The sequence below is a fragment of the Taeniopygia guttata genome, chromosome Z (genome assembly GCF_048771995.1).
Source record: "Taeniopygia guttata chromosome Z, bTaeGut7.mat, whole genome shotgun sequence".
Classification (NCBI taxonomy): domain Eukaryota; kingdom Metazoa; phylum Chordata; class Aves; order Passeriformes; family Estrildidae; genus Taeniopygia; species Taeniopygia guttata.
In genome coordinates, this window is record NC_133063.1 from 64,657,312 (window position 1) to 64,671,579 (window position 14,268).

The 14,268-nt window shown below is 38.6% G+C and overlaps 1 protein-coding gene across 4 annotated transcripts in view; it reads left to right on the forward strand.

Moving 5' to 3' along the window:
- The window catches only part of LHFPL2 (LHFPL tetraspan subfamily member 2), a 121,275-nt gene that overhangs the window by 87,393 nt on the left and 19,614 nt on the right, over nucleotides 1-14,268 (forward strand). The window contains exon 1 of one of the 4 annotated variants that reach the window (XM_072922512.1): nucleotides 14,070-14,202. The exons of the other annotated variants lie outside the window; for them this stretch is intronic. The gene's annotated coding sequence lies outside the window, so the exon portion shown is untranslated. Of the gene's footprint in view, nucleotides 1-14,069; nucleotides 14,203-14,268 lie in introns of those variants that run through there. 4 annotated transcript variants of the gene reach the window in all.

A 14,268-nucleotide genomic window follows, 5' to 3' on the forward strand; every position in this document is an offset into this window, starting at 1 on the left:
ATGTTATTTTTCTCAGTGCTGCTAGATACTTGTTTTTTGATGGTTTTAAACAAGCTTAGGGTAATTCCAGCTTTCTGTGCAATATTAGTATTTGCTCATCATGATCTTCAGGACATGATTCTGCAGAGTGAAGGGAAACTTCTGTTAATCTTAGCAGCTGTACAGAGCTCTTGAAGGCTATGATCCCTCATTTAGAAGACTTTCAGTGGTAGCCTACCCTTAGGAAACTGGATTATTTGGACTTTGAAAATGGGGCAATGTATCCATATTGAGTATAACTCAAGTTATCTTCAGGGGCATTCTTCTGTGCATTTTTTCATAGTATTTTTAGGAGACAAAATATAATTAAATTCTATAGAGGGATCACTGCCTGCTTGAAGACCCTTCTTGGTCTTCTCCTCCCAAAAAATAGTAATTTAAGGTTTGGAGTTAAGCATGTTGTTGTAAAGAAACAGTCCATTTAAAGGTTAGGCTTACTTCCATAATCTCATGGTTTTTATGGATTTAAGGGAGTTGCTTATAAGTTGAGTATAAGTTGATTTTTTTTTCCTCCAGCATTACATTCTTCAATATTGAAATGTTACTGCTGTTTGATAAATTTCAGTCTTTTATATTAAACTTCTTTTTACAAATTCCCCAAGAGTTTCAAAAGGTTAAACAGTGATTGACCATTCTTTTGCACACATTTAAATTATCTGCCATTCATTTACAGCTTCTTGTAGAATTCAGGATCACTTTTCCTATGTAATCATTTAACATTTGTATTATAAGACTTCTAGTAATGTCACTTTTTGTACTGGTGAGTGTTGAAAAGTATCTGTAAGGCTCAAGGACACCTTCTTGTGTCAGCCTTCCCCAGGTCAGTCTGACTGTTTTTGCTCCAGTGCTGTCAAGTGGTGATCCTGCTGAGATGACCTACAGGGCTTTCTTGGGGAATGGCACAGGCTTTCCGAGTTGGCTGTCAGCAGCCAGGCTCTTGGAGTATGAACAAGCTGTCAGCCTCCACAGAGGTACAGTGGAATGTCCAACATTCCTATTGTCCCTCTTCATATTTTAGCACACTGTTATTGTCTCAGATTACAGTAATACTGCATTGACCTTCTCTTATGCATGCAGCTTTCCTGTACAGGTTATTATAACAGCCTGTGTTTTCATTCCCATAGTGTGCTTTGTTCCACCATGCTCTTCCTCTCACCAGCTGGTTCCTATTTATTTTCTTTTTAACTGTATTTGCATAAAGACATGGATGTTCTACTGTTACTTTGCTTCCTCACCAGCTTGCAACTACTCCAGATTTATTTTTAGTACTTCACCTTATCTCTTCCTTGCATTTGCTTGTTGTTTAAGTACTTTCTGCTTATTGTTTCTTTTTATAGCTTCCTGTGGAAAAAAAAAATAAAAACCAAAAACCAAACCCTTAAACAAAACTGAGTTTGAAAACAAGGGAGAGGATTGTTTTACTGGGTATGACTTTGACCAGCATGCTAATTTTACATTTCTGACACACACGTCTTATCTAACCTAACCTGTCATGTTTCTTTGTTTGTTTGTGTACAAACTAAGCAGCTAGACCATTTGTGTATGATCTTGTTGTAACAGGTCATAAAAAAAGCTGAAATCTAGTTCGCAGAAGTTTTTCGACATTTGAGAAAAGGAGCTATGTGTGCATTCTTGTCCTTTCAGCATATTTTGTTGAAGTTTCAACTGTTTTAAGCCCTCCTGCATACAAGATGGTGTCTGTGGAATACAGAGAATTGGGGTGTGCACATGCTGAAAGCAGTATTTTGCTCCAGTGCAATGCTACTGTACAATTTCTGCAGTTTTTTGTTTCAGCCTGCAACTGAGAGATGAGCTACTGGGCGTATCCTAGGTAAAAGGACTAAGACTCTGCTAAATGCTTTAGAATTTTTCTGATAATTTGTTAAACATTTTTCAGTGAATACTGGTGTTCTTCTTTTGTTGCTCTAGTATTTTGTAAAAGCATTGGAGAGTTCAGTACAGCTGCAAGGACTCCGAAGCCTCAAATCACACTGCTAAGGTCATGATCATGATGAGCAAATACAAATATTGCTTATAGGGCAGGAATTACCCTAAGTTTGGTTTGAAATTGTACAAAAACAAGTGTTTATCAGCACCATACTAAGAAAGAAAAATAAAAAAGGATAACTTTGTCATCTAGTATCTTCTGCTTTCTGTGTTCCCTTTCCCTAAATAGGATAGCAGATTTTGATTGTAGTAAAAAAGGAACAAAGTAGTTCTTTCCTTTCTTGGGAAAAACATACATAGTAAACAAATGTGAATGTTCTTGAAGCCAAAGACACACACCGTGAACACAGAAGAACACAATTGCCACCAGTTGTGGCATCTTCTGCTCCAATCTGTGTATGTCTACTCCAGTCCTGAGGAAATGGAATTTTCTGTGACTTTTGGTGAAAGATAAGCAATTTTTTCTTGTGGTCTATCCAGAATTACTCAGGCAGCATCTTAAAATAATGCTGCAAAACAGGGATCAGCTTCACTGCAGATGACATCAGGAACAAAGCCAGTGGTGATGGCTTCATCATCAAAGCCTGGTGCATGCTGAGCTTTTCCAAACACAAAGGTGAGCATTTGATGTGGATCTTAGCCCTACAAGGGCAGAACCTGCAAGGGTACAGAGCATGAATTGCAGCTATGAGAAGACAGCCTGCTGCAGCAGCGCTGCTGGCAGCTCTGACCTAGCTGTACCAACATGCACCAACAGGCCTTTGGGCACATCCCCAGGATGATCTGCTTGAAGAGCCTCTCACTTCTGTCTTACAACAAAACTTTCTTTCTAGGAGAGCTACTGAGGAATCTAGATTTTGCAACAGCAATTATGTCATCTCAAGCAAATTGGTATTTTCACAGCTCAATTCAGATGAGATCATTATCCAAATAGTGAGTCAGTCCCGTTAAATCTTTTGTTCTGTCTGTGCTGCAAATAGACCAGGCTGCACCAAAAAGCTTAGAGAGCTTCTTTTCTGTTATTCCTGCCATCATGACAGCTCGGGGAAAAAGTGATTACAGAAGCAAGGACTCAAATGCTTCATTCAACTTGTTTGGGTTTTGTTTTTTACCTTGCTAGGTTCTTGTTTACCCTAGTGAAGTAAATGCAGTGTACACCAACTAGTGTGTTCTTGGAATTTATCCTGTGCAGAACACCAGATGGATCTGTCAGCTTGTACTCTAGATAATGAATTCAATTGTAAAAGATAAGCAATATTCCAAAAGAAACAATCCCTTACTCTTTCTAAAGATGGCATTCACTGAACACAGATTAATGAGTTTCATTTCTAGTTTCCTGTAGGATTTTATTCTCTGACATAAAGATAAAAAGGGGAGACCGTTGTGTCATTTTGGTGCAAGATATACCAAACTGTTGATCTGCAAGTGTTCCTCCAACAGTGCTGGGAGATTGTCAGGGTACTGGGTGTGCACTGAAACTGTTTTGCTTCCTGTTTGATTTATTCAGTGGATTGTGGAATTTGTTACAGTTTTGTGGAATTTCTTAAAGCTTGAGATTATAATTTTTGAAATTTAACTTCTATAGAGGTATTTATACTGGTTAAATAAAGTAAGAATTTTGGTGTCCTTAATCTTATATCTCTCAAAATAGATATATCTGATTCAGTTTTTATTCAGGAAGAATGTAAAATTATTTTGTAAGGGTAGAATATTTCCAAGGTTTTCTTTTTGTACTTTCTCTCTCTCTCTCCCTCTCTCTCTCTATATATACATATATATATATATACATATACACAAGACAAAATTTCAACTGTGTCAGATAGCAAGATTTTACACACTATCAGAGATCTGGAGCTTAATAATGTGTAGTACTCACTGGAAAACATTTCAGTATGTTGGGCAGTGCTTACTTAGGAAAAGGACTCAATTCCCCCATCTCCAAGCCTGTTTTATAGATTATAATGTTGATCTTTCTATCTGCATGTTTTTGTTCTCCCTATATTTAAGTAGTCCATTTTGATTTATTTTCTTTATTTTTCTCTCCCTTGATACTTTGGAGATCCCATAACTCTATTGCTCAAAAGTGAGAGAACATTGGACGAAGCATCTTCAAAAAAATAAACTAAAAACCAGAGAAAATATGGTTTTTTTCAATATATTCTATTTTAGGCTGAAATGGTTTTGCTTATTTGATTGCATTGTATGAACTTTTTATTCCACAATCTTAACATAACCAAATAGAAAAAGACTGGCAAAAGAGCAGTCCTGTTCACCTGAGATTGTAAGGTAATTATGCAACTACATGAACTGGGACATTTGTCTCAGATCAGGTAGTCATGGTACAAAATTCTGATAAGTTTAAGTACATGCATAGTCTGAATGACCATATTTTTTTCAGTTTTATACATGCTATTAATGAATTATTAAAATCTAATTAATTTTGCCTCTGATTAAAAAGTTGGTTTTTAGGAGAGCATTTATTAGGAACCAGAAGATAAATTTTATAATTTGCAACCGTGTATTTTAAAGAACCAATAAATGCTAGTAATAGTCAATATCGACATACAGAAAGCAATGAGTACGCTCTTTAGAATTGGTTTTAAACAGCAACTTCCATGGTGGACAGTTAATGAAACTGTTTCTTGTACTGTACTTTTAATTTTGCCATTAAACTCTGTGCTTGCATAGAACTTGAAATGCAATAAGGAGATCTAATAGATAATCTTGTATTTAAAGATAATTTCCAGAATGCAGTTAAATGTTTGAAACTTACAGAGCAGACAGATTTCCATAAAGCTTGTAGTATGCAGGGACTTTTTTCTTCATCATAATTATCTGTCTGTTCCTTGGGAGATCTCCAGATATGCATTTTGATTCATTTGCATTTCGCAATGGGAAAGACATAATCAAGAACTTTCTACCTTTTGGCAGCAATTCAATCAGATGTTACCCTCCCACCAGTCTGTAGACTGAATTTGCTTTCAAAAGGATTAATGTCACTCAGAACTGAAAGAAACTAACCAGCCAATACATAAAGAGGTGGTCTGTCGTGAAGTAAGTCCACTCCCTACAATCTAGTGGGACCCGTGAATATCTGTAGCTTCATCCTCTTCAATGAGGTACGATTTTGTGAAGTCATCTGCTACAGATATTAGGAGTAAGTTTATGTTCCTCTCTGAAGCACAAGTGGAGAAAGCTAGTCATAGAACTAAGTTTGTTTCTTCACAGGTGAGTTTCTTTTCATCTGTGTTGACATGTTGCTGTGGTAATTGCCTAAATCAGCAGTGGTTACTGTAGGAAAAAACCTGCAGTTTAATACCTAAACCATTTCTCAGTGTGCAGAAAATCAGTCACTATTGGAGATTGACCGTGTCCACAGTCCTCCTTTGTGGAGAAGGAAAAGTACATCTGCATGTGGTGTGTCAGGGCTAGAGATTCAAAGTGACACAGGAATAGCTGAAGTTTGTGTTAGAAGGATAACAAGAGAAGTGTTTGGCACAGTGCAAGACACTGCAGAGTATATTAAGCCTCCAGGGTTTTAGGGTTTCTAGTGCCAGTGTTCTCGTTGAGTTCACAGTATTGCTACAGACTTCATTACATGAGAGAGGGAACATCTCATCTGGAGAATTGGCATGGTTATTTATGCTTTCTTCCTTTTTTTTTTCGCCTATGTGTTTATATGGCAGTAAGGTGGATCATTACCAGACCTATATGCATATCCCCACACAGGTCCAGATTTAGTTTGCACCATTGTTTCTGGGACACAAACTGTATGATGTCAGAGAAAGAGGCATGACAGCATTTTAGGAGAAAGCGAAGCTGAGAAAGATGCACTTTTTCCTCTTTCTAGCCCTTTTCAGTTTCTACAAACATTCATTAGTTATTCATTTTCGTGGTTGTATACATTTTAAGGATAGAAAAGGACTGTTAGCATTATCTAGTCTAGCAAGTCAAACTGCATTAAAACAAGCCAGAATTTTGCACATGGCTCAACTTGTAGAATTATCTTCAATCTTGGCTTTAAAATTAAATCCAGTTGCTAAAATAAATAATCTGTTTATTTTTGCTTCTTGCTCTAAAATGGGGTTTCCAGAATTTCAGCTATTAATTTAAATTTTTCCAAGTTCTTTGCAGCGAGCTTCTGTTTTAGACATTCCAACTAAACACTGAATTCCTATAATTGTTGATGAATGAAATATGCAGTATTGAAAATATCTAATTTCAGTTCTTCAGTTCATGTGCACAGTGTCTGAGTACTTGGCATTTTCCTGGATAAAAGTTTTTTTGTGCACTCTTTTCAAGTTTGCTGTTATATGTGGTACCCAGATACTTCAGACATCTTTGCCAGTATAGAAACATGGCAGCGCTGATCCATCACAGCCCTTTTCACTTACCTGAGCCACTGCTCAGGTTCTCTTCAGCGAAAGTACAATGAAAAGTCACAGTCAAGGTGTTCCTTAATGTACACAAATTTTATGCATTACTGTGCTGAGCTGCTTGTCTGTACTGAGTGTTTTTGAACCATGTTTCACTTTCAGTTTGAATTAAGAGGAACAAGAATGATTACAAAAATTTTGTGACAAGTTAGCTTCTCCATCTCATCAGTCTCTGCTATCATAGCAGGTAATTTGGTCGAATTGCATGGATTCAAAGTGTCTTGAATCCAAAGTGCAAAAATCCTGTTGTGCCAAAAGTGTGTCTTTTCTTTACAGTGAGAGTTATACGTCATGAACCTGGGGAGTAGTCGATACCTGTCAGGTGTCTTTCTAGCTGGCAGCAGTTGGGAGGGACTGATGTAGAAGATTGTTTGCAGTGAGTAACAGTGCAAACAACTCTGGGTCCTTCCTGCTCACAAAGGTCAATCCTTGGGTCTGTAGCCTTAGGTCTCATCTCAGCAGGAGAATGATCCACCCATGGCTGTTCAGAGAGCCATAACCTTTGTGGTTGTTCTGCTGAGAGAACCACAAATGCAAAAGGAGATACTGCAATGATTTCCTTTTGGGAATCAACTGAAGTGGTGTTTCCTTCATTCAAAAACCACAGCTGTTTGCAGGGCTGTCTGCTTTGTCTAAGGGCAAATGAGGAGCCCAGTATGGTATTCCATGTTGGCCTAATTTCAATAGGCACATCCCATAGGTGCCTTCTCTTAAGCTTGTTTGTCTAAAACAGCTTCTCTTCCCTCCAGTTTGAAAAACTGTTCCTTCCTAAGCAATCATCAGGTCTTTTATCCGCTGTGTTTGTGAGGCTTCTCCTGAGCTAGTTTTGTCTTTTTAATAAGCAATTCCCTAGAGTTTGCTGAGAAGTGTCACAACTGAGTCATTCTTTCCTTTCCTGCCTGCTTTTCTCACTAGTCTCATATTAAACAATAACCAATGTATTAGTATAATAAATATCTTAGTATAATATTAATAAATTATAAAGTATAGTTCCAAATCTGTCACAATGAACTCATGGGAGTGAACTGTTTTCTACAATAAGTGCAGATTACATGTGGTTTTGGTCTGATGATCCAGCTTATGCATACACCATTAACTATTTAAATAGCCATAGTCTGGCTTGCTTTTAAAGTAAAAATCCTTACTATAAAAATAGCACGGATTTGTTACTACCAAATATTAGTAGTTCCTTCTTTCTGACTTCCCATTTTTCTCCTAACCTCCCTTTATTTTCTGATTAGATTCCTTTAGAAGCTCTAGTTAAACCTTTTTTCTTTTTTTAATTTTTTTTTAATGAAGTAATCACAACACAATGAATATTTGAGTCTGCTTCCATATATGATAATGTAGGTAACCAAGAAAGGGGGCTTCAGATGAGACTTCTGAAGATTGAGACTTCAGTGAGTTACTGAGGAATCAAACTAGGAAAGAAAAGTCATGATTCTGCTCCCAGCTGGTAAATTCCTGAGCAGTTAGGCTATCACTAATTGTAGCCAAGATTGCTCCCTTAGTGATGATTTTTGATGCGATGTGTAATTTTCTCCTGAGAAGCAACAATAGAAATACCACACATTATCTTTTCTTAACATTGTAGGCTTTAATAAATTTTGGAATTAGAAAAGATCCCAAGTAAATTTTCAAAACACAATGTAATGGCTGCAGATTTAAGGAATTTTGTAAGTCAATAAATACAGAGCAATGGAACAAATCTCCAGCTTGAGAATTTGTGCTTCAGAGGCAGCGCTGGAAATCTGAGTTAGGTTGATATCCTCTTAGTAGGGGGGCAATAAGCAAAGTTTTGTCTGGATGAGGGAAGAGGGAAATGAATTCTGTGTTTAAACCTCCCCTGCAGTTGGTCTGAAAATTTGGAAACCTTCATTCTTGTAGTGATTTTTCAGTGATGTATAGGCCCCATTAAAGTCAGTGGGAGCTTTGCCATGGCTTTTAATGAGGTCAGAAAAAGAATAGTGCATTTCAACTGTTTTTTTTTTTTTTAAGTTGGAAAAAAGTTTTATATTTTTTTCTTTTACAACAATGTATTCTAGAAAGAAATCCACCTGTCATATTCCATAGCATTTGCAAGATGAAATGGAATAAACATCATGTCCAGCTTTGGGAGACCAACAGTACTGTCAGAATTATTTTCTTTTGTTTTATACATTTATTTTTCACTTGGTGTACATAATATTTGGGCACATGAATAATAGTTTAATTAAAATTTTACATCTACATTCCTTTGGTAGGGAGAGGTGGAAGTAAACAGGATAATTCAAAGGAAAGACAAGGAAATAGTGTTTTGATTAGGATACTTCAGTGAATTTTGACTATTTTGAAAAGGATTTTCATTTTCCATTTCATATCTTACATTGTGCCAGCAGGAATAAGACATGATGCATCGTAAGTCTACATTCTTTCCATTACCAGTAAAATTCATCTGTTTAGTGTGATGTGTTTTCAACCACCTAGCACAATTATGCACTCATTAATATGCATGTGCAGGTTTATAATGGTTAAATATTCATTAGCTATACAAATATTCATGCTCTTTAATTCACAAGGGAAGACTAATCAAAACTTTGCTCTTTGTTCTTCAAGTTCTTCTCCGTTCTGGAATGTTGTTTAGGTTGGCAATAATTTGATGAAAATACATAGGTGAATGCTTATTCTCAGCTATTTGTCTGAAGCAGTGCAACCACTTCAGCTTTAAAGCACCTTCTCCATTTTGTTATCTGACGCTGAATCTTTTTGATCACTTTGAGATGTGTTACATTTAGAAAATGAAACAAAGGCACAATAAAGTGTCCTTCCCTCTTCTTGGTCTAGGTGTTTCCTGTGGTGAGTATGCAGTGCTTATCAGAAACCTTGACACCAGAGCTCCTTGTGGTCTGCAGAGAGAGCCTACACCAAACCATTTGGGACAACTGGTCTTTCCTGAAGTACTAATCCTTGTCACTGTTCTCTTGTGACGGGAGTGTGATTAATGTACTTCTTTTTACATTTACAAGTCACCTCTAAGTGTGTGGGGTAGAAATGCAGAGGTGCACCTTTCTATCTCCTCACAAATGCTGCTTGTTGTCTGGTCTGCTGCTTTGAAGACTACAGGGAAGTTGGCAGAAACCTGCTATCTCCTTCTGAACAGCAATTCCTGTAAGAATGCTGCAAGGACCGAGTGGGAGGAGAAGTTTATTTACCAACATTTATCACTTATCCAGGAAATGAACAATCTCTAGTGCTCATGCTACATTGTCTTAAGTGCAGTCCCTCTCACCTTGGCGGTTTGATGGCTGCCTCACTCCACCAGGCAGGGTGAGCTCACAATTGAACAGTTTGCTTGTCCAATAACACCTAATGATGGAAGCTTTTTAAAGTGGAAGCTCATGTCAACCTGGGTGGGTCAGCTTGAGGCAATTGAGTCTTAATCTGTGAGACTCTCTATTTGTTTTAAATAGTGAGTAAACATAACACAAATAGGAGCCACTTCCACTCTTGTAGTTCAAAGCATATTCAGAGAGTTTATAACTGCTAATGAAAAACATTTCAGAGAAAGCAGAACCCAGGCGTCCAAGATTTGCACGTTTTGTGTTGTGAGATGCTCAAGCTTGTGTCTGGTAAACAAGATTTAGAAATTCCTCTGTGTGGTTGTAATTTGGACCCCAGCAAACTTTAGAAGAAAATGTCTAATTGTGCTTGGATTTCTTTTATAAAATGGGATGGCTTCAGCAGTCTGTGTGGCCTTCCATTCAACTGTTTGCTTAAGCCAAGCCAAAAGCTTATCTAAAAATGATTTATTCTCACTCCTGAGCTGACAGAACCAGGCTGGAAAGGGCAAAAGCTGTATTGCAGTCCAAGCCTTGGACTTCAGTTAAATCATAAGGGGAGCATGAAGGACTAGCCACAACATTGTTCTGCAAGGTACTAGTGGTTCTCTTGTACACTACTTGTCAGACACCTTTTTAAAATAAACAGCCTCAGATTTGTACTTCGCAGCTGTTCCTTCCTATCTACCTGGTATGGCAAAGCAAAACTCTGAAGCTCAACATCTTCAAAACCAAAACCTTAATTAAAATATTATAATTTGGATACACTTCTCACTTTCTGGCTTTGGCAGTGTAAGTAAAATAGAGGCAATTTTGTTTCTTTATCTCATTCAGAAAAAAATATATGTTATTTATATACTTTGAACATAGACATATTGTATAGTAAAAGGCAACAGTTGAATAGTCCTAGCTAGAGATGTGAAAGTATGACTGGAAGCAGTGTATCTGGTTGTCAAGATTGAATCTGAAAAGAAAGTTTTAGCAATGTTTTAAGTTGGCTTGATTTGTTAGATTAAAATAACCAAAATAATTTTACATTTGAGAACTCTTATTCTCTTTGGATACCTTAAGAATCTGATGTTCTCGTTGACATCTTTTCACTGTGTTAGACTTCACTTAATGCAGAGCATGACTATGAGCATGGTAGCTACGGTCAGTGAGGCTGAAGGTTTAGTTTTGACACATCTAAGAGCTGTGCTGTCCAGACAAGGAATGTGGGTTATGTGGTGGGCCAGAATGGCACTGCCAAGGCCCTCATGCTGCTGTGGTGTGTGGCTCATGTGGGCACTTGCTGTGCAGGGCTGTTTCCCAGCATGAATGGCCTCCTTCCACACCAATGTGATTGAATGCAGTAGTAAAAATAGGGAGAGGCCCAAATGACTAAGAGGTGAGGCTACTTCTTGTAATCTGCTTCTTCAGCAAGAATTACTTTGAATGAGTTAATACCAAAAGGGTTAAAGAACCATTGTGTATTTTGAATTTGTGTTGTCAAAGCAAATATTTTGACAGTCAGTCAGAAGTGGATGCTGAGTGGCATGCTGTGAAGACCATACGGCTCTTTCATGGAAAAAACTTGTTGGGGATGGGAAACTGAGAGGAAGAATAAACAGCTAGGTTTCAGCCTTGCAAGGGCCTGGTTTGAGTTTCTGCTGAGCAAAAATGGAGAAAAAAAAAAAGTAGGAGGTGAGCAGAGTGAAGCTTTATAAAGTACAGTGGTGTAGCACAGCATACATGGAAGCTGGAAAGGCTTCCATGTATAGCACAAACATATTGTTGAAGCTGCATGAGAGATTATTAGGTTAATTGGGAAAGTCAAAACAGGGAAAAGGTTGACTACCTAAACATGACTGAGCTGGAACTTGTCTTTAGTACTTCATCTGCAATCTTTCATTACTAAGTCTCAGAAAGAAATGCCTCTCTGCCCATCCTCTGTGCTCACCGTCCTACTTTAAATGTTTTTTTGTCTATCTGACAAAAAGGACTTGCAGGTGAGTGGTGCTCTCCTTTGAGCACGTCACTAGTGCACAGAAAACCTTATGCAGAAGTTCTCCCAAGGATGAGGACACACTGGTGTGTGTATTGACTCTTGGTATTTTTCACACCATAATAAAGTACTCATTGCCTAGGAGAAACCAAACCAAAGTATTTTCAATTGAATTGTAGTTCTCAATGACATCTACTGTCTCACTTTTAGATGCTGCAAATTTTCCTTTATTTGCACAATAGCAAAGTGAACTCCTGAGATTTGACATGACCTCCATGTCAGCTTTAGACGGGCTATTTTGTTCATGTAGTGACTCTTCTGGAGATACTGTCACAAAATTTTGCTGCAATTTATTGTGCTTACATTTCAGTTGGGAAAGAGCCCCATGATTCAGTCTTTTCTTCTAGTAGGTATCCCATATTTGTTATCAGTGATATATTTTTATGGCTGCCAGTGTTCACTTAGAATATCCACCTACCTAAACAAATATGAACTTTGTTTTCATCTTTGTTCAATAAATGCTGTTTTATATCCTGTGGTACAGAGTCAACAGTAACAGCCATTATGGGTGTTCAGGTCTTACGTCCCTTCCACCTCACTGAAAATCCCGGAATTACAAAGATGAGTTCATATGGGTGCAGTTATTGTGGAGAAATACAGGTTTTAGAGCTTTTTGGAGCATATTTTAAAAAAATAAAGGCATTTTCAATTAAATTCTTCCTAATCGTACAGGTGACATCAGAATAATATAGGTTTGTAGTGGACATTTCCTGCATTCCAATCATTATTTTAAGTAGAAATACTGAGCAAGTTAACTTTCTTTGGCAGGCTGACACTTCAGCTCTCTGTTATTACAAAGGGTGTATTCAAATCATTAGCCTGTCAGGTTATTTGAAAACTTAATGCTCTCCCCCCACAAAAGAGAAAATTAGTGGAAGTGCTCTCTATGTCTAAAGGCCCTTTTTTAAGGCAGTGCCATAACAGTAAACTACAGAAGACAAATTCTGTTGTTGGCACATCAGCTTTAAGCCTCTTTTACCAAAGGAATCTGCAGATCTAGACAATTCACTGACACTAATATGGGAGTGAGTAGAAATTGCTGGATTAAATCTTGCAGATGATTCACTATATCTAATGTAGGAGGGGGTAGAGATTTCTGGGTGAAATTCTGAATGTGTGAAGCTGCATGTGTGTGTTTCATTTTGCATTCAGTGGGACAAATATTCAACAACCTGACTCAGAACTCCTAAGAAACTAAATACCAACCCCATGACAAACCTTAAAAAAATATTGGGGATGCCTGTTTTTCTGGCATCTAGTGACTGCAGCAGCGCAGCAGTGAGGTCCATATCTGGTTCTTCTCTTTTGCCTCCAGTTTAATGTCAGTATTTGGGGTTTGGTGAAGAAAACTTCAAAGTGCTACATTCTCATCCTGGAGGGGGTAACATGAGGGCATTTCCTGCTCCGACCCTTGCTTTCAGGCAGCACTGTTTCAGTTCAAGAGCAGAGGCGTGTGCAATGACCTGTTTGTTATTTTGAGGCCGATATTTGGATAGGAGCTGGAAGTATAGTGATCTCTGCCTCTTGTACTAAGATAAGTGTAACTCTGGGAATGTCATCAGCCACTGTTGAAAGGCAGTATAATGGCCTGGGGAAAGCCCTGGGGAACATTTTGCTGCAGTCGCAGCATACTCTGGGCTGTGGAGGAGGGGAATTGAGGGGAGTTGGGAAGCTAAAGGCTAACTGTCAACCCTTCTGACTGGGCTTTTGGCCCCTTAGCAGTGACAGGTTGCTTTTCCATAGATTCCTGTTTACAGTGGCATTACTCACCAGAGGCTGCCAGTTCTGGCAGCAGTTCAAGATGAGGTGTGTGAACATACCTGCAGGCAGATTGTTTTCCTGAAACACTGGTGCCAGCCTCGATCCTAGACCCAGGGCGGCACCACTCCTTGCAAAATCCAGGCTTCAAAGGGGTCACCAGATCACAGGGTGAGTTGTCTGCAACTGTAATCTTGTTCACCTCCTCTTGAGGCGGGGTTGACTCAGCTGCAGTCAGCAGAAACCCAGAACACTGGAACAAGCTTCTTCATTGCCCCTTGCACCTAGGTGCCCATGGCACGTGGAGCCGTGCTCAGCCTCTGTCCCAAAGTTGGGCTGTACTGCCTCCCCAAAGTGAAGGCAGGAGCTGCACATCTGTGAAACTGCTTGAACATGTCCAAACATTTTTCTGGGTGACTGCCAGCACCCTTGGTAATTTGGACCAGAAGAAGATGATGGGGGTGTGGTGGTAGGAGTGGGTGGGACCGCTGGGTGTTACTGAGACCTTTGCTTGCAAAGTGTTTGACAAACACCTACCATGGGATAGGGCACAGCAGATATTGCAAGTATTGGCAGCAGTGGGAGGGAGATAATTACTCCCCTGCAAGAAATCAGGGAGATTTTCAGCAGGCTCTGTTTGACCAGTTCTTGTTAGAGCTTTGTATGTTGATGTGAATCTGTGCCAGATCTTGGTTTGTTGTGGGGGTGGAAACGACTTATTTCTCAC